We start from the raw sequence: 20,441 nt of genomic DNA, 5'->3' as shown, positions 1-20,441 counted from the left end.
AGTGGTACAGGCCAGCATCCCCCATCACAGTGGCCAAGGAGGAATCACCCCTTCTCCTGGAAGCAATCAGTGTCTCCCCATTCCATCAAGCAAGGGTTGAGGGGACAGCCTGCCAGTGAGAAGTGCACCAGCAAGGTTGATCACCCAGGAGCAAGTGGAAATTTTCATGCAGGAAAGAAAACAGTTGTGCACAGTTATTTATTTTCTCTTGCACAAGAATTGTGTATTTCCCTTTAGTGAAAGGGAAGTGGAAGGTGGTCATTCTTTATGAGTCCAAAGTACTTTTATGCTTAACATCCACCCCCTAACTTGTATCATGATGTAACTTGTATCACAAGTGAGTCATCTCACCCTTCAAACATAACCTTTTGAAACTGGTGATATTTGTCACATATATGGAGCTTGAAAGGGGGACAAGATATGCTTAGGGGGAGGACATGCCTTGATTTCTGAAATGGCATCTGTTTTTTCTTAAGTTAAAAATTTGAGCCAAAGTAGTAAAAATTAAAAAGTGCTGAAAACAATCTAAACAGCATACAAAAGGGAAATGCCTCAATAATAGGTAACACACAGAAAGATGGAATAACATGCAGCTAAGTTAGTACTAAGTAAATTAATGCTAGTAACCAAGTACTATGGTAAATCAAGTGTATAACACAAACTGGTATACACCATAATTGCCAAAATGTGAAACAGATGCAGGAATGGATAAGCCCTGAGCAGGGACAGACATATTAAGATGAAAAGTGTTGGCGTATTGCCACAGTAGGGAGATTTTCCTATTTTCCAGAAGTTTTCTTCAGTGATAGTATCATAACATAATGATCATATCATGAAAACAGCATAAAAATTTTTAATATTTTAAAAATCGGTGATACAATCAGGACTTTGTGTGATATGTCATAAATTTGTGCTTTTCCCAACAAAATAAACTAATTCAGCTCATTCTGGAGACAACTAAGCATTTGCCATATCTGTGTGACGATATGTACTTGTGACACTCAAAGAAATGAGGATGGAGAAGCAGCCTTTCATCCTTGAAAGCTTATCTTGGCAATCAGAGGAGTTAAAGGACATCAGCTAACCCAACACTCTCAACTATTCTTCACTGACTGGCACTTTATTGAAAGCTTATATATCCCATCTCCATTGACAAGCCATCCTTACTCATTCCAGGCAAAATGAACTTTCTCCTTTTTTAAAAATTTTTTTTCAATGTTTATTTATTTTTGAAAGAGACAGTGCGTGAGTCAGGGAGGAGCAGAGAGAGAGAGAGAGAGAGAGACAGACAGACAGACAGACAGACAGAATGGGAAACAGCCTCCAGGCTCTGAACTGTCAGCACAGAGCCTGATGTGAGGCTCAAATTCACGAACTGTGAGATCATGACCTGAGCTGAAGTCGGATGCTTAACCGACTGAGCCACCCAGGCACCCCTGAACTTTCTCCTTTTTGAATACCAACAGCCTGTCCATACTACTTATTTGAGGGTCATAATCTACTTTGTATTGTTATTAACTCTGTGTGTGTAGGTATGAGGGTGTGTGTATATGTGTGTGTGTTGATTATAAATTCCATGACACTTCGTTATTTTTCTCTGAATTACACCTAGTGAATGTCCTGCATGTAGCAAACAGGCATAGGAGAAAAGATCCAAGATACAATTGTTGACGAGCAAGACAACAGTATACTCAGTCACCTCATTTCCAGAATAAGGATGTGGCTGACTCTAAAAAGTTAAGTGAGCCTCTATTAGGATTCTGACCACATTCCAAAGATACTGTGACTGTCTTCTAGGCCATCCATTTGTCATCCTTATGTACTTTCTTTGCACCCACTTTGGTCTACAAATGATAGGCTATTAGTAAAAAGTAATGTTTGAAAGACAAATTTCCAAGGTAAGTAGCCATTACTAACTAATTTCCTAAAACTACCTGATTTGTGGGTACACTCCTTTACCTTAAAAAAACTGACGGACTTCCACAGTTGGTAACGTTTAGTGATTATCTTGATGGAAAACCCTCTTGGGGCTCCTGGGTGGCTCAGCTGGTCAAGCATCTGACTCATGGTTTTGGTTCAGGCCATGATCTCACAGTTCATGAGTTCAAGCCCCATATCAGTCTCTGTGCTGACAGTGTGGAGTCTGCTTAGGATTCTCTCTGTCCCTCTCTCTCTGTCTCTCTTCCTCTCCCCTCCCCCAAAATAAATAAACTTAAAGAAAAACCTTGTTAAGTGTTTTATTTAAGAGCTTATGTTAATATTTTCCCAGTGTTTCCAGTTACTTATTACTATATAAAAACCATCCTGGGGCTCCTGGGTGGCGCAGTCGGTTAAGCGTCCGACTTCAGCCAGGTCACGATCTCGCGGTCCGTGAGTTCGAGCCCCGCGTCAGGCTCTGGGCTGATGGCTCAGAGCCTGGAGCCTGTTTCTGATTCTGTGTCTCCCTCTCTCTCTGCCCCTCCCCCGTTCATGCTCTGTCTCTCTCTGTCCCAAAAATAAATAAAAACGTTGAAAAAAAAAATAAAAAATAAATAAATAAATAAAAAATAAAAACCATCCTAAAAATAAGAGGGTCAAAACAATAGTAATTTTATTATGTCCCCTGTATTTGGAAAGGGCTTAGCCAGGCAGTTCTGACTGGGTCCCTTGTGAGGCTGGAGTCAGATGGTGACTAGACCTGGGGCAGCAGGTGCTACAGAAGTGGGAGCTGGTTAGGCATCTCTCTGTTCATGTAGTCTCAAGACCTCTCCATGTGGTCACTCCAGAAGGGTGAATTTGGTCTTCCTCAGACTATGGTGACTTTAAGCAGACTGTTTGAATGGTAACTCTTCAGAAGAGTTAATTCCACTGACCAAAGTGAAAATTGCACTGCCTTTTACAACCAAGTCTCAAGAGTCATTCTGAACTGTTCTCTATTGGCCAACACAACAACTTGCCACATCCCAAGGGGGAGGAAACACAACATAGACCCCGCCTCTCAATGGGAGGGATGCAGGGATGGGAGATAGTGTTGTGACCATCTTTGGAAATGCCATCTATCACAAGGTTATATATGCATCATTGCATTCCATGTGATTAGTAATCATTTCAATTTGCGAAACTGGAATGCAGTTTCTACTATCACTGGCAAAAAAAAAAAAAAGATAACTATCTAGTCAGTGCACTCTTCTGTAACAATCTGAAACTACTCCTGCTTAGAGTGGGACTAGCCTGCCTGTTTTGGTTCTGGAGAATGCAACTCAGTATAACACCCCTAAAGGGACAATAAGTGATAACCCTGGTCCATTTGGAATTCCTAGCTTTATAGGTTTTTAGGGTCTTGCTGTGTCACAGCAGGGTTTTCCCTATTTCATAGCAAATCTTTTTCTTTTTTTTTTTTTTTTTCAACGTTTATTTATTTTTGGGACAGAGAGAGACAGAGCATGAACGGGGGAGGGGCAGAGAGAGAGGGAGACACAGAATCGGAAACAGGCTCCAGGCTCCGAGCCATCAGCCCAGAGCCTGACGCGGGGCTCGAACTCACGGACCGCGAGATCGTGACCTGGCTGAAGTCGGACGCTTATCCGACTGCGCCACCCAGGTGCCCCGCAAATCTTTTTCTATACAAAGAATCAACACCCAAAAAAGATGACTCTTGTGTTGCAGTGGAGGACTATGGAAAATACACTTCTAGTCTTAGCATTTCTGACTTAGCTAAGAACAGTAATGTAGACCTCTATAGCACTTTCCACCCTAGAGGATGGCTATTAACCTAAACAATGCCAACTTGCAATATTTAGAACTTTAAGGTTTTGGTTTGGTAGCACTTCCACAGATGTTGTTTCTTTATAATACAGCTGTGTAGGGCAGGTGTTACTCTCCTTTGAATGATGAGGAAAAGGAGAGATATGGAGATCACATGGCACAGGTCATATGGCTAGCTGGTGGCAGAGGGGGATAAGAACTTAGGACCCCCAACTGCAGAACAGGGCTCTTCCTGCTCAGCTTTGTGGGGTAGAACAGGTGTAAATTCTTCTGTGGCTGCAGAGACATGGAGGAAGTAGCTGAGTCTCCCTTTTCCATGCATCATAAAGGGTATCCTTTAGAAGTGTAGTTATAGCCCACTCCTCTCATAGGAGAAGGAGGTGAAGGGGAAGTCTCAGGATTCTAAGTGTCTCAAAGACTGTCAAGGAGGTAACAAACCTAGGAAACATCAGCATTTGATGTGTACTATGCAATTAATATTGTTAACAGATTTTAACCAAGCTTCTGTGGAAATATTGCTGACATACTGTGAATACAAGGTTTTCTAGTCATTCAGAATCTCTTCCAGAGCTATTTATGCCCATTATAATATACTGAATGAAATGAGGATGAATTTTAGCTGCCTTTATAATGCTAGAAATTATACACAATGAGGGAGATGTGGTAAAGTGGGAGGAAAAGCCTCATAAATTCATATGTTTAAAACTTGGCTAATTATCTTATTTAGTTATTCCAATATCAATAGTAAACTAAAGAATTTGGGGTTATAGGCGATCTCAGTGTAGAGACATGGCAGTCCTCTCCTATATGCCATCCCTCCCAACCAAAAGAGCTGGGAGGGAAATCAGCCTTAGATAGACTACACATGCTTTCTCTGCTTTACTCCTTGAATTGAAAGATATCATATTAACAGATATTCATAAAATATTATGGTTTGGAACATATTCAAATCAACCTTATTAAAAAATTAAATCTATTTGCTATGATTCCATAAAACATTTCAATTTACAGAGTCCTCTAAAGCCAGTTTTCTTTTTCACTCAATTGGGATCTGCCGTTGCCAAAAATCACGCAATGTCTATAGTTGAAAGACAGCTGTGCATTTTGAAACTTCTGCCCATAACCATTTAAAAGACAAATAGTATATCAAGCTATTATATAAATGACATTGTGTCTACATTCTTTTACAGTAATAAAGATATCATTTATCCTGCTTTTTGTAACAGGAACCTTCCATTTTGTCTCTGCATTCGTCATTTCTCACTGCATCTTGTTCCCATCCCCCTCCATTTGCATTACAATTTTTTTAACTTCTGACTTTGTCCACTTTAGTTTCTTTCCAACGTTATTCGCCCTGTATTTCCCTTCTCTGTTTAACTTGTCTTGCACTTTATAGATGATTATTTTTCTATTAAATGCCTATTACAAGGTGGGATTAGGAATGATTGCCCAGGTAAGAGAGATATTTGTCTTGGAGGGCATGTGATCTACATAGGTGACATAGTTCATATATACCTAAGATCGACCAAATGAGACTCATAAAAAGATACAAAATTGCATTATGTAAAGTGAGTGTCTAAAAGCTAACAGGACAGGACACTATGATTAACCCCACAGGGCTGCCATGTAAAGGAAAGGGTCAAGCAGACTATCAGAGAGATGGTGGCATTTCAAAGATAAAAGGAAGGGGATGCCTGGGTGGCTCAGTCGGTTAAGCATCTGACTTCAGCTCAGGTCATGATCCTGTGCTCCGTGAGTTCAAGCCCCACGTGGGGCTCTGTGCTGACAGCTCAGAGCCTGGAGCCTGTTTCAGATTCTGTTTCTCCCTCTCTCTCTGACCTTCCCCCATTCATGCTCTGTCTCTCTCAGTCTCAAAAAATAAATAAATGTTTAAAATTTTTTTAAAAAATGATAAAAGGAGGAAAGAGCAAGTTACATACAAGGGGATGACAAACAATTGAAGTGTTTGGTCTCCTAAAGGTCATGAAAAGAGTAAGTGTGAGTCTCAGCAATAGGTTCTCCTGCAGGTTCCACAAATCTGTCACAATTCTCACTCCTTTTGCTTTTTTCTTTTCATCTGCTAAACTATCTGAATGCACATACTCTAAATTGTCTCCATGTCCTTACCAGGAGGACAACCTGGTTGCATTTCATTTTGATCAAGAAGTCCTCAGAGGTCACCAAGGACCTTATCTGTCTGTCTGTTTTCTTCTCTTGAGCCCAGCCTCTCCTGTACTACGCTTCATTCACCATCATCTTTTTGACTTTATCTTCAGAAACACTGTACCTTTGCTTTCCTTTCTAAATTGATGCCTGCTAAAGCCATTGTTAAAAAGTGGTCCTCCCATCTCCCTCATGCATACATGGCAGTTCTCTTCCAAATTTTAGTCGGGGGTCTTGTGCTCTTTCTTCAACGCTCTATTCTTTTCCAGCCAATAATTCTCACATGCCACCCAATACATGTTTGCACGTAACTCTCCCAATGCAGTCCTCGCTCCAATATTTCTTCCTGACTATAGCTTGTCATCACGCAAATTTCTTGCCAATAATAAGTGGAATATAACCAGAGCCAAGATTGTTATAAAGTCCCTATTCCCAGATCGTGGCAAACACCCACATTCATGTCATTTTGTTTGACTTATAGATGATGAGGATAATCTCTCGCATCCTTGTGTCCTTACTCATGGGAGGATATCTTCAGGTTCTCTCTTTCATTACTTCATTCTGCCAAGTCCCTCTATTTCTCTGTCCCTTGTGGGTCTTAGACATGTTTCTTCCTCTATTTCTGAAACCACTGCCTTCATCTAATCTCTAACACATTCATAACTGTTCAAGGGTATTCACCACCACCCCCTGGTGTCCATTCTTCCTTTTGTTCTCCCAAGTTCAACTGATAGGTGAGCAATTTGCTTTTCTGTAACTCTCCAGAATCATCATAAAGCGTGTGCTCAATAAATGTTGGAGACTGACATTTCCTGTCACTTAAGACTATATCTTAGATGCACTGTATATTTTTTTCCTTTTTTCCCTTAGTGCCTGTAGTGCTTTCTGAAATGAAACTACAATTCCTCCTTGTATCCAAATTCTTCTTGGTAACTGTGATCTTTTGGGAAAAAAAATTTTAGTAGTATCTTGGTGTAGGATTTTTAAAGATTTAAGTGAGTCTTTTTTTTTTTTTTTTTTTTGAGGCCTCACTGTTACTTTTTGTCTGCTTTTATTGTCTGCTTAATTTGGCCTCTAAACCCACAGGGCAGAAATTAGGTATAAAAGTGTTCAGTCATGAGAACAGCATCGGCACTTAGTCAATAATGCACTGTCTACTTCTAGCTCTGCCTTTGCAAAGTGATTGGGAAATCTCGCACGGAAAGGCTGTAATGAAAAGATACACCATGGCCAAGAGGATATTGTACAGATCATATCATCACTTAGGTCACATGATAAATTTTCTCTGTAAAGTAGAGTTCACACATTCAGAGAAGAAAATACATCCAAGATTACAGTGTTGGAACAGCTCAGGCCAAACTGTATTGGTTGTTTCTAGTAACCATATAAACAGAAGTACAGAATCTTGAGCAGCACATAATTAAAGACTTCTGGAGAACTGATCTGTATAAATACAGAGATTGTAAGTATTCATTTTATATAGGTTTTTAAATAGAAGTGAGATGACTCACAAACATTATTAAAAATGTACACAAACTACTCACTTCTGGGTACATAGCTATTATTTGATTACAAAATAAAACATAGCTAATGAAATCATTTCCAGATTATATGCTCAAATTAATTGGCGCAGTGGTCTAATTACAACATGCAAAGAATACAAGGTGATTCCCTTCTTTCATTGCATAGAAATCACAAATTAAAAATTCAAAAAAGTTCCAGTTCTCAAATGACTTTTTAGTTTTTCTCTCTAAATTTGTAGACTCAGGACACCTGGGTGGCTCAGTCAGTTAGGTGTCTGGTTCTTGACTTCAGCTCAGGTCATGATCTCACAGTTCATGGGTTTGAGCCCCATATTAGGCTCTGGGCTGGCAGTGTGGAGCCTAGTTGGGATTTTCTCTCTCTCCCTCTCTCTCTGCCCCTCCCCAGCTTGTGTGCTCTCTCTCAATAAATAAATAAATAAATAAATAAATAAACTTAAATAAGTAAATAAATAAATAGATAGATAGATAGATAGATAAATTGGTAGACTCAGATGTTTTTATTCTTTCCTCTTCCACTCTTTCCTAAAATGTCAACCCACCACTTCAGCTGCTTATCCAGTGCAAGGTATTGCTGGGAGATAGAACTACATCAAATGCATCCACTAAATATCATGCACATATGTGTTACAGATACTGTTCTAGGCATTTGGGATATAATAGTGGGCTACATCAACAGAAAATCCTCTCCCACATGGAGCTTACATTCCAGAGAGAAAACAAACAATAAATGAAATGGAGGAGAAAATTATGTGGGTAAGTGGAGTTAGGGATACTCAGGGTGAGGGCAAGGACAAATGATCACGGTAGCCTTCATTAAGGGAGTATCTGAGCAGACCTGAAAGAGGTGGAGGAGTCAGTCATCTGTGGAAAGAGCATCCCTTGGAGAAGAACAGCAAGTGCAAAGGTCTTGGGGCAGGAGCATGTCAAGAGGTCTCAGGGATGGCAAGCAGAGCAGTGTGGCTGGAGCAGAGGGGGGTGGGAGGCATCATAAGAGCAGAGGGGAGACATATGAAAGAGTCAAACCTCATAGGACATAATGAGCTGTTAAAAGGATTTTGGCTTTTACAGTGTGTGAGATGAAAATCCATTATGGGATTTTGAGTAGAGGAGTGACAGGGTCTTATCTATATTTTAAAAGATCATTCTGGCTGCTATGTTGAGATAGCTTCTAGGGAATCAAGAGGGGAAGCTGAGAGACAATTTGGAGGCTTTTGCCACCGAGAGATGATGGCAGCTTATAACAGAGTGGTTGCAACGAAGGTGGTGAGAAGTGGTAAGATTAAGGATGTATTTTGAATGGCGTCAACAGGACTCTTCTGAAAGATTATACGTGAGATTTGAGAGAAGAGAGGGGTCCAGAATAACTCCAAGGTGCTTTGGTCTAAGCAAGTGAGATGAGGAAGACTGCAAGTTGAATAAATTTTGGGGGAAAGATCAGAAATTCACTTTAAGACATGTAAAGTCAAACAATTCATTCACACTATCCAAATTTGGCAGCAGTTATAAATTAGAAGTCCCAAGAATAAGACAGGTTTTATAAGCCACCTCCTAATTTATCCCAGATTTTGTTAGATGCTTAAGTCACAGCAAGGGCACAGAGTGAGAAGGAAAACATCTACAGTAGGCTCATGAATCAAAGAGATTTTTAGGGTATTGTTTTTGGTGCTTTCAAAGCAAACAGTAGGGAGAGTGGGAATACAGTATGTTGTTGAGAAGAAAAATCAAGACCGAGCTTTTTATTTTGTCTCACCTCTAGGAAGAATAAAATTCATAATTATAGCAAATTATCTGAATCATCTTCACTGTGGTATGACTCAGACAAATCAATGCTGTACAGGTCTCTTGAAAGAGGTTCTCATTTAGTCGGAAGAAATGAAAGTGACAAGAGCCAGCCAGTGAGGTTGGTATCCAAGGTGGGAGATCATTTCTTTTTCCTCTCAAACTAGACACTGCTTAGTTCCTTTGCTAACTTCAGACTGTTGTGGGTGGGTAATGATTTGGGATGAAAGAACTACATTAATATTATGTAGGCAAATGTGCAGAGGGAAATTTATACAATTTATTTTCAGTTAGACTGTGACTGATCATTCAAAAATATTTCTGACATGCTTGTAGATAACTAATAATTTTGACACACTGATTCATTCAACAATAAACATTTAATATTGCTCAGTAACATCATAGATTGTATTAGTGGTGTGAGTAAAAAACATAGTAAGACATGATCCTTGTCCTCAAGAGAACTGTGGGCTTTCCAAACCTATATTAAGGCTATTTCTTACAATAATCTGAATGGGCACATAACACTATTTGGAAAAGTCACAAGACAACAATTGGCTAATGAGGTATTTAGCTGCATGAAACACTAGAAATTCCTCTTACAGGGTGGGGAAAGAAATCCTCTTTTAAGTGTCAGTGAGGGACAGACAATTGAACCATCATTTTTAATGTTAGTTCCAAGCAATCATTTTTCCACAGTATTTTTCTACATCATAAGATTCATAAGATTCATTCATTGTTCCACAGTATTTTTCTACATCATAAGATTCCAAGCAATCATTTTCCTACAGTATTTTTCTACATCATAAGATTCATAAATTTCTACTTAGATAAATATTGAAAATATATATTAATCATTTAAAGCCTATCAAAGCATCACTGATGCCATTTTTATTAGGTCAGGCTAATAATGATGTGATAACAACCCTCAGATCTCAGCACCTTAACAGAGAAATCAAGTTTTTATTTACACTGTGTCTCTAATAGGATCGGGGCTCTCCTCTTAGTCACTTGGAGATCAAAGTGTGGAACACGTAGCCTCCTCAGGGGATGAGATACTGCTTCACTGAGCATTGGTTTCTGGTTTCTTACTCCCTCAGCCTGAAAGTGTCTCATGTAACATCCCTTAACAGCCCTTAGGCCAAAGCTAATCATACCACTCCTACTAAACTAAAAGGATCCTGGGAATATAAGGAGTATTTGGTGAGTAGTTTTCTTTTTTATAATATCTTTGTATTTACTTTTAAGGAAACAAAAACATAATAACATGGCTTGGCGGTATGGTCTTAGCCACTTGAAGTATGTTTCTACTTTAAAATGAATACAGAAACCAAATTAATTAACTAACTAGTTAATTAATTAATTAAATGTACACAGAAGCCAGTGAAAACCATTAAAAAGAAACACCTTTCTAAATTCTTAATAAAAGTCAGACAAAAGGATCAAGTTGTTCTAGTTAGTAGTGCTTCTACCCAGAAAAAGCCCCATAGGAATCCTATCTCTCTCAAGAGCCAGACCAAAATAAGCAAACTGAGCTAGAGCATTCTGAGCATCTAGCAGGCAGTAGGTTCAGTACCTCCTTTAGCTAAAGTGCTCAGAAAGAAATGAATGGGGTCCAGTCGTATAGGGAGTCACACAGCCTTATATTTGCCATAAGGAGTTCACTGTTTCTTATCAGGGCCTTGGAGCATGTATATTACAAGATACAAGGTATATCTGAAAAACAGAATTTCAACCATTCCATGAAGTCAAATTTCATCATGGAAAATGGAGATAGAGTGGAGGGAGACCATACTCTATGTTGCTAATAGTTTGAAGGATTGTGGCTTAGAGACGAGGACTGATGGTTCACAAACCAGGCTGCTTCTACCACAGCAACCTCACAGAAATTTCAGACTGTGATTTAGAATATTTCTTTCTTCATTTGGGAAAATGGTTTTTTCACGTATGACCTTCCAAGAAAATCCCAGCTTTCCCACCACCTAATGCAAACCACAAAATCTATGAAGAATAAGGCAAAGTATAAAAAGGGACTGAAACTTGAATGTGATGTTTCCAACATGGCTTAGTTTAATCTGGCCATTCTCTACTAATTTATAGTCCAGCGACTTATTTTGAACATTTATTATCTTCCTAGGGATCAAGCTGTTAAAGAACGGTGGTGTCTGTCTCTGTCTCTGTCTCTTTGTCTCTGTGTGTGTGTCAGTATGTGTGTGTGTGTGTGTGTGTGTGTGTGTGTGTGTTATTTCTGATAACCAGCTGTGTTTAGTCCCTCTTAAAGGTCAAAAGAAGCGCCATTTTTCTTCCCATCTGGCGTATTTCTTACAAAGAACACACTGATATAAACACACATATTCCTCTTGTGCACTAGGTCTTGCCCTTGGATTGATTCTGGGTTAGTGAATGGGCCCTCACATATGATTCAGAGGGAGCTATGCCATGTGGGACCACACATTATCTATTTGTAGAATGAATTCTATATTCCAGACACTATTTATATGCTCTGTAGGATATAAAGTGGACCAAACACAGACTTAACTCATGAAGTAGCTTTAGTCCAATAGCTTATCACGTGCATTTAGTTAATATTCCTGAAGACTGAGGAAAACAAATTCATATTTATACATCACTGCTCATGCAGAAAATCAAAATAAGGAAAAATAGAAAAGTATCAGGATGGCATATAGCAAGAAAAGAGACAGAGGGATAGAAGATGGAAGAAGGAAAATATATCTGCCTTGACTCAGTTAGTTTACTCCTTTAGAGCCAGAACCCTGTTCCCTCTGCTTCCATTCCACTTCACTGTCAGCCTATTGAGTATTACAATGGGAATGATCTAGAATGCTCCCATTTCAACAGGATTAAACCCTTATTTCCAAACTGCTTTCTTTAAACTTTCTTATTTTTGTCAGTCTTCTCAACATTTATCACCAGGTTTGAAACTATAGTTATGATGTTTTTCCCCTTCTCTTTCAGCTCCCAAACATAGTTACTCTGCCCAATATTATTAATCATCAATTCTCACCTTCTGTTATCAATGTCACCATCCTAACTGAGGCCTCATCTTTTGTACCTAGACTGCCATCGTTGGTTCATACTTGGCTTTCTCACTTTTATTGTGCCAACTCTACGCCATCATTTATGATTTTAGCTCACTTTGTTGGGACATTGGAGTGTACTGAGATAATGAAAACTTATGTCCTCACTAAAAATCTTACCATTCAGATTTTTTATGTAATTACTGAATGCCCGTCTCATAGCTTGCATTTTCAAAATCATAAGGGATCTGTGGACAGAATGCATCTCTCACAGGACTAAGGATCTCCTTCGCTTAATCTTTTCCACATCTTATCATTGAACTGATTTTAACATCTAAGCATATTTTATGTTGACACCATTACTCTTCGAAAAGAGACTAACAGTTATCCAGGGATTCCCCAGTGGTAGCGGTGCACCTCTATCTATGTAAATCAGGCATTTCCCCATTCTCCACACCTCCAGTGAGTTCTTTGTCTAATTAATTATTAACCTCAGCTAAAACTCCGTCCCAGAAGGTGTGTTTCAGGAAACACCGAATTGCAATGTTTGACAGAAAAAGACTCTGGCAAAATAAAATATAAGATACATCAAATGCAGCCATCACACAAAATTCTAAAATGGGCCACTTTTTATTAAAATCTAAACCCCAGTGTTTTGAGGCAAAGCTATTATTTATTTAGCTAGAGAAGTTGACTGGTTAATGAAAAGCCAGTGAAGTCTCCATTGTTGCTTTTATTTCTGTTATTCTGCATGACAAGCTGTTGTTTAGAAGACACATTTTATAAATGGTAACATATTTGGATATATTCCTAAGTATCGAGAAATATAAAACCTTTTTTTAGTATTCTAGTAATGCAACTAACTCCAGGGCTCAATGCAAACTTACATTTGCACTGTTCACAAGAAGAGCTCAGCAAAAGAAACTAAAAGTATAATTATGCAAGAAGTGGTATCTAAAATACTGAAGAACTGATAGTATTTATCACAATTGGTGATTACAGGTTATAGTTTAATAATAGCTTATAAATAATGGTTTATCACTGTAATCTCAGCACTTAGCCCAGTGGCTGATACAAATGTTCAGAAAATTTTTGTGGAATGAATCAATTCCTTACAAACACCTTACAATGTACCTTACAAACATTGGAAAGATCCATTCACTCTACCCACCCCCCCTTTAAAACTAGCTTAAGTTTTTGACAATCACTAATGGCCCAGTTAATTTTATGGTTTTAAAAATAATTTTTCACATCTTAAAAATTCACACTTCTCACCAAAGCAAAGAACACTTACATTTGATCATTCAGATTTTTAGTTTTTCTAAGCTGAACTGTTTTAATTTGGAAAACACAGCAGTTCTCCCAAGAGATGCCCAGACCAGCTCATAATTTGGAATGGTTGGTTTTAGAGCTGCTTTTTCAGCTCAAGTGTGGTCACATGATCTTTTTAGCACATTTGCCTATTATGCTTCCTCTCAGACAAAGCCAATGTATATGTATACATACATAAGTATTTTATTTTTATTATATGTACGTATATATACAGAAAAGGTGGAAGGAGAGAATGAATAAGAAAACTTTCAACTTTTAATAAGAAAAATTCTCTAAAGTTCATCAGCCTAAACATAAATTATTCTTTGTTTCTATTGATCCATTTTTATAAGACATATTTATTCAGGGTTACCCTCTCTTCTTATATCTATATTGTAAAAATAAAGGATGTAAGAGTCAAATACATATAGTTTTATAGAGTGGACACTGGCTATTCTGCCAGTTTATTTTTTAATTTTTTTAATGTTTATTCATTTTTGAGAGACAGAGAGACACAGAGCATGAGCAGGGGAGGGGCAGAGAGAGAGGGAGACCCAGCATCTGACACAGCTCCAGGCTCTGAGCTGTCAGCATAGAGCCTGATGCAGGGCTCAAACCCATGAACTGTGAGATCATGACCTAAGCAGAAGTCAGACACTTAACTGACTGAGCCACCCTGGCACCTCCTGCCAGTTGTTTTCAATGAGTGCATTAACAGGTCAGAAATTGCTCTTGGCTCTTTTGGATTCAGTTAATGATTTTCACAAACACACAGCTCTCCTTGTAAAGAAGAAAACATCTTTTAGGACTCAGTAGTCTCACGCATTGCTCAATGCACTGGAACATCACCCGTCGAGCCAGGTATCATTGTTGGTGGTTGAAAAGGATATTTAAAAGAATGAAAAAAAAGCCACTATTACTTTTAACACATTTCAGGGTTGTCTCAATGAATGGAAAGTCTTATACATACACAGAATATTTATAAGATGAAGAGGCTTATTTATAATTATTATCCTTGTTTCAACAGAAACACTAAGATACCTTTTAGACACATAAGATGACTTGATGTCAGAGGCATTTTCAACTGTACTGTACCTAAAATCTAAACTGTTCATTTCCTTTGTGCATGTGAATCAACAAGGGATATTGGAAACATCACACAGAAAATATTTTTGTGGGTGCCTTTGGAATTGAGGTCAGCATGATTCACCCACATCCACATGCTGGACCTTAAGGATCAATGACAAAACGGTCCCTGCTGTCCGCTGTTGCTAGGCTGCCAGTCAACCCTACGTCCAGCCCACAGCTCCATCCATCCAACTAGGAAGATGTGGTTAGCGGACAATCTGGGATCACTGTAGGAAGATGTAGGTTTGCTGAACAATGGGAAGAGGAGCAGAGAAGTGTGTTCATAACGAGGACACAGAGCAAGGGGTAGAGATTTAGATTTGGAATGATTTAGGTTCTATGCAATGTTAGGGGAGAGGGATCAGGTTTCAACTGGTGTTATGCTCAAATTGTGCTTTGAAATGTTAATTTGATTCTAAAAAAATAAAATTTTACTTTATTATTTCCTATTAAACAGGAATACCCAACCATATGGCAAAAGCCTCAGAAATCAAAGTTTTATAGAGAAGACTTAAGACTCCCATTTCAAATTGCCTTACATGTATACAGCCATCCATCCTCAAAAAAGAAGCCTAGCATGAGGTAGAGGGAAAAGTGAACCCAAACCTCATAGCTACAGGTATCTTTTAAGACTAGAAAAGTGACAAGTTTCATTATGTTCTTCGAGAAAAAAAAAAAAAAAAAGTAAATATGTGGTTCAACCAAGATGAAGAAAAATCCTATCTTGAGATCCAAACAGAGTCTAACCCAAACAGAGGTTATTGGTTTTTTAATAGTTGTAGAAATGAACACCATCTGTGATCCAGAGGACTGGCCTGAATGATTTGCTTCACAAGGGGACTTAGTGACTAGGGATCCTGACCAGCAGAGCTTTCTCTGGCCAGACACAGGCTTCCCAGGCAAGAGTGTGTGTTCCTGCAATTCAGCACCTGACCCCAAACCCACATTGCTAAAACGGTGGAGGGATGGTGAATAGTGAGGAACAGTGGTAGCATTTGATATGGTCTTAGTAGTCTCATGCTTTTCTTTCTATCCCTCAAATTTTGCATTTACATAGACAGCAAATAGAATATGTACATAAGTTTCAGGAAGTATGTAGCTGTCTCATATCTTATCAATGTTCATCTGGACCTGAAACATTACCTTGGGCCTGTGGGGGACCGGGGTGGGAACAGAAGCAGGGGGAACACATTATTACCCAGAGAGGAAACATATGTTCTTTATTTTCCAGCATTTTACATGTTTTCTTCCTGTCTCTCTGCTCTGCCTTAGCACCTCCAGGCAGAGACACGTGAGTTCGACCTGCTACATGGGAGACACAGCTCACACGAGCCTGTCTGTGTCCCATTGTTTCTGCCCTTCCAGCTGCCTCATTAAAAACCATACATATTTTATATTGGAGGAGGCACAATTTACTTGCTTCTCCCAAACCAGCCTGAGCCTGATGAGATGCTGAAGAAAGAAAAATACTTCCTGGATGATCATAGACAATAAGCAAACAAACACATACCAAGGAAGTGATAGTTTGCAGTAACTGTGCAAGTAAAAATGGCTCCCTGGGCAAAGTATGAATGCTCCCCTCCTCTTCTGCTGTAGGGTCTTATGCTAGAAAAAAGGAATTCTCTTTGTTTTCCCTCTCTATAGCAGAGCAAATGGTTTGGTCTATCAAGGAGACTTTTTGGAGAATGGAGTAAAGTAGGAAAGGAAGAATAAGGATTTAATGCTAAAGCCAAAAAGTAGCTGGCACACTGCACTTTTATGACTTTCCCTCGTTCTATCAAAGTCCAACACCTCAGGGCACTCATGGGAATGGTTGCTAAATCAGGTGAGAAAGCTCACCACCGGGGCCTCTCACTTACTGATGAAACCGTATGGGCCCCTTATAATGATTGGCTCCAAACCAACATAAAAGATACTTTGGCTGTGTTATATCATGTAAAGGTGCAAAAAAGTAAGAAAACTTTCCATGGATGCCTGCTCAGTTACCACTAAGTAAGACCATACCTTTCTAATCACTGGGAAGTTCAACTGGTTTGGTCACAAAATTCTGAAAGCTTTAAAACTCCCAGGGACAATAACAGACACTTTTTTTTTTTTTTTTTTTTTTAAGAAAAATCCTCTTAAAGACACCCTTGAAGCATTTTAGTTACTGATGGACTTAGGACAGAGCATAGTGTCCTACACCATACAATACAACAAAAGTTTATTCAGAAGGGTACCATCTGCCCTATTGTATTCCTTTCCAGGCAGTTGTTTCCTACAGAGCCAAGTGTTTATGGTCAATGTACAACTTTGTTAGTGCTCTATTGCCTTACCAAGAAATATGGAGTAGTGTAACAGTACAGTATATTCACAGATACTGCAAATCTTTGTCAAATAAAATCCCTCAGAAATTCACACCAGAGTTTTGAAGGGCTGGCTAGATTTTGTATTTCATGACCTCTTGGAATTTCATGTCACTTCCATAAATAACAACATTATCTCACAGCTGTCTAATGTTTTACTAATACACTTCACATATCTTTATTTAATCCATGTAAGAACCCTAACAAAAAGTACATTACGGTGTAAGAGGACTCAGAAAATTTAAGAGGCTTCCCAGAGACCACACAGGTAGTGAATGGTAGAGCCAGGAAATGAACAGCTCACAACTTCTAATGATAACTTTGGTCCTCTGAGCACTGTATCATTATCACTGCTGCCTCCAGCTTTCCTGTTTCTGGGACGTGGGCAGGCCTGGACTCACACATGCCCTCACATACACTAGTACTTGCTCTGTATCTTTCAAGGTGGGAATGCTCTATTTTGCTCGAAGTGGTCTCCATTTGTCCCTTCTCTCCTTTCTTTTGTTCCTCCCTCCCTCCCTCTCTCAATTCCTTCCTCTCACTTTCTTGCCTATTCATCTAACTAAATGACAACTATGTATTGAATACCTACAATATGCAATGTACATAAATACCAAGTAACGGGGAAACAAAAATCATGACACCCATCTTACCCATTTTTAAGGATCTGTTCAAGCCCAAATCCACACTTGAAGACTTTCCTACCTCCCTGTTCTTAGAACTCCTTTTGCTCTTATAAATAAGTATACAGTTGTAACTGGAAATACTTTGGTATCCTGCAAAGCCTGTATCAGTTGATCTCTATTTACACCATGTGTTCATATTAGCTCCACAGAGAGGTTGATTTTTTTTTGTTGTTGTTAACATGCACACATCATATTATTATTTTTATCTCCCACAGTCCTGGATATACTATATTATACAATATATAATATGTACTAAATAAGTTCTCAGTCATTGATTTATCAGTGGTCTCTGTGATTCTATTGTAATATGGCAGGTAGATGGGCCATTTTACACCTAAATTCACCTATTTATTGTGATTATTAATAATGCTCAGCTTCTCTCTTTTTCTGTATTTTTTTAAGGCTATGTCTCTTACATAATCCAATAAAACATCTGAATCCTGGACCTCCTCTGGGGACCCAACAATTTCAAAGTAATTTGTCTGAAAGCAATTTATTCAATTATCCTATTTCATATATCCCATTCCATTTTTCTTTTTCCCTAGGAAGAATATACTGTTTCTATTAGTCTCCTCAGAGAGGGTTGGGAAGAAAGTTTAGTAAATCAGAAAGGGCTCCAATATGATAAGTAAGAGTTTTTCACTACTTCTGAGATGCAGCTCTTAGCATTATTATGATTATTATTACTAATTATATTATATATTATATAATAATAATAAAGCCATAAATAAGAGCACTACCTCTTTTGGAATTTGTATCCAATAGCCCCCTTGGGGTTAGAGTTGATAACACTATTCCCATTTCGCAGCAGGCTTAAATGATATTCCCTAGGCCATATATTCAGCAAAGAGCAGGCAGTAATCTAACATAGGTTTCCTGATGTCACATTCAGCATCCTTTCCCATGTGTATATTCTCCTTTTTTAAAAATAATTTATGATATGTAAAGGACAATATCATTGAGCCCAATGTTTTCCAAAGTGTTTTGCACAGAATCATAATTCCATGGGATATTGTAAAATGTGAAAGAAAGGGATCCAATACATTTGTTACCCTGCTGTGATTCTACATGAGTGTGCAGCATTTCCCAGAGTCATTAGACTGTGGAGCATGTAGTACATAGCAGGTCTGTGTTCAGTGTTTCTCAAACTTACATGAACAATGGATCAATAGTGACCAACACCTCCTGAGACTTGTGTCCCAGGATGCTTATTTTGGGCAATACTGATCTCTACCAATGCCTCTTTGCTCCCTCTTAAAGTTTTTCAATGCCATGTCTTTAAATTAAAGGAAATGGTGCTGAATATAGATCTTACTTCAATAAGATCACAAAATAAAATGCAAATATATCTTATTACACCCTACTGGCATTTGAAATTGCATTTGGTACCTGACTTATTAATTTCTTTTTACAACAGGTTAACCTGTATAAAAAAGAACGTGCCTTCTACCATTTAAATCCTATCAGTAAAATGATCTTTATGTCTTTTGAACCTAAAATATTCTCTTCAGATTTATGACTTATATCTGGCAGAGAAAAACTATGCAATTTATACAATTCATTTCCACAGTGGTAACAAGAATAAGAGACACAGCAGTCCTTAGGCTCTTACAAAACAAATCTGAAGCTAGTCCTTGCTAGTGTTGGGCTTCACTTGGGGGAAAAAAATATTTGGTATTGTGTGTGTGTGTGTGTGTGTGTGTGTGTGTGTGTGTGTGTGTGTGAAAGGCTGATTTTGATTTTCTATCCCCTATAGGAAGTACACATCAGGGATGTGCTTTTATATTTTAAAAAATGTTAATAAAAGGCCAAAATCTATCTTTAAATATTTCCTTCTGTATTCCTATGCCTTTTAACCAGAAACCCTTGGGAAGAAAGATTTTACCAGCAATGGTCCTGAGGCCCTATCTTTTTCTCTCTAAAGACCACATCCTCATGTGGCCCACATGATAGAATCAGGATGGAGTTGGTTCAATTAATCCAAATACTTCGATGCAGGGTACTGATTATCAAAATTGAATCCATTGTGTGTCTTCCTCTGCATCAGAATCTCTACAGTTTCTTGTGATAAAATGGCCAACCGTTAGACAGCAATACCAAATAAAACAGAAAAAAAAAATAAAATTCTTGCACTAAGCAATCTCAGGTGCTAACTCAGTATGTATATATTTCGGGAATTTGGGAACATAGTGAAAACAATGTAGAAAGGTTTTCAAGGGATAAGACAGGTAGACAAATCAACATTTCTAAATATACATATTTATATAATAGTACATAATAGTATAAATGCAAAGTTTCTTATAGGTTCTTTCCCTCAATTATTATGGAACACCTGCCAATAGTCAATAACACACAAAAATCTCCAGCAGAGAATGATTGAAACTAATTAGAACAGGTGTTTATTGGGCTGGGAAATTTGAAGGGAGAATTTAGATTATTCATTGAAAAGAAGTCCTAAAAGTGTCCTTAGATTCTGTGAAAACTTGGATTCTGTGGAAGAAAAGGTCCCTCTACTATTCAAGTCCAGTGAAACAAATCCCTGTTGCATTCAAGGAGAAAGTAAGGGATATCAAAACACAACACACCAGTACTATCCCAAAGGGTAAAAGAGCTAAACCACAGAATGAGGAATTAGCATTAATTAGCCTCCATTAGCCCATTAGCCTTGTGGGCCAACATGGAGGTTATAGATAGAATTCATAT

At 38.4% G+C, this 20,441-nt stretch overlaps 1 protein-coding gene across 1 annotated transcript in view; it reads right to left on the bottom strand.

Annotated features, from left to right (window-relative positions):
* The window catches only part of SEMA6D (semaphorin 6D), a 575,796-nt gene that overhangs the window by 343,150 nt on the left and 212,205 nt on the right, over positions 1 to 20,441 (bottom strand). The gene's annotated exons all lie outside the window — the stretch shown is intronic.

This window comes from Herpailurus yagouaroundi, unplaced genomic scaffold (assembly GCF_014898765.1).
Source record: "Herpailurus yagouaroundi ecotype Mexico unplaced genomic scaffold, PumYag 184, whole genome shotgun sequence".
Taxonomy (NCBI): Eukaryota; Metazoa; Chordata; class Mammalia; order Carnivora; family Felidae; genus Herpailurus; species Herpailurus yagouaroundi.
This window is presented reverse-complemented; position numbering and strand designations above follow the sequence as displayed.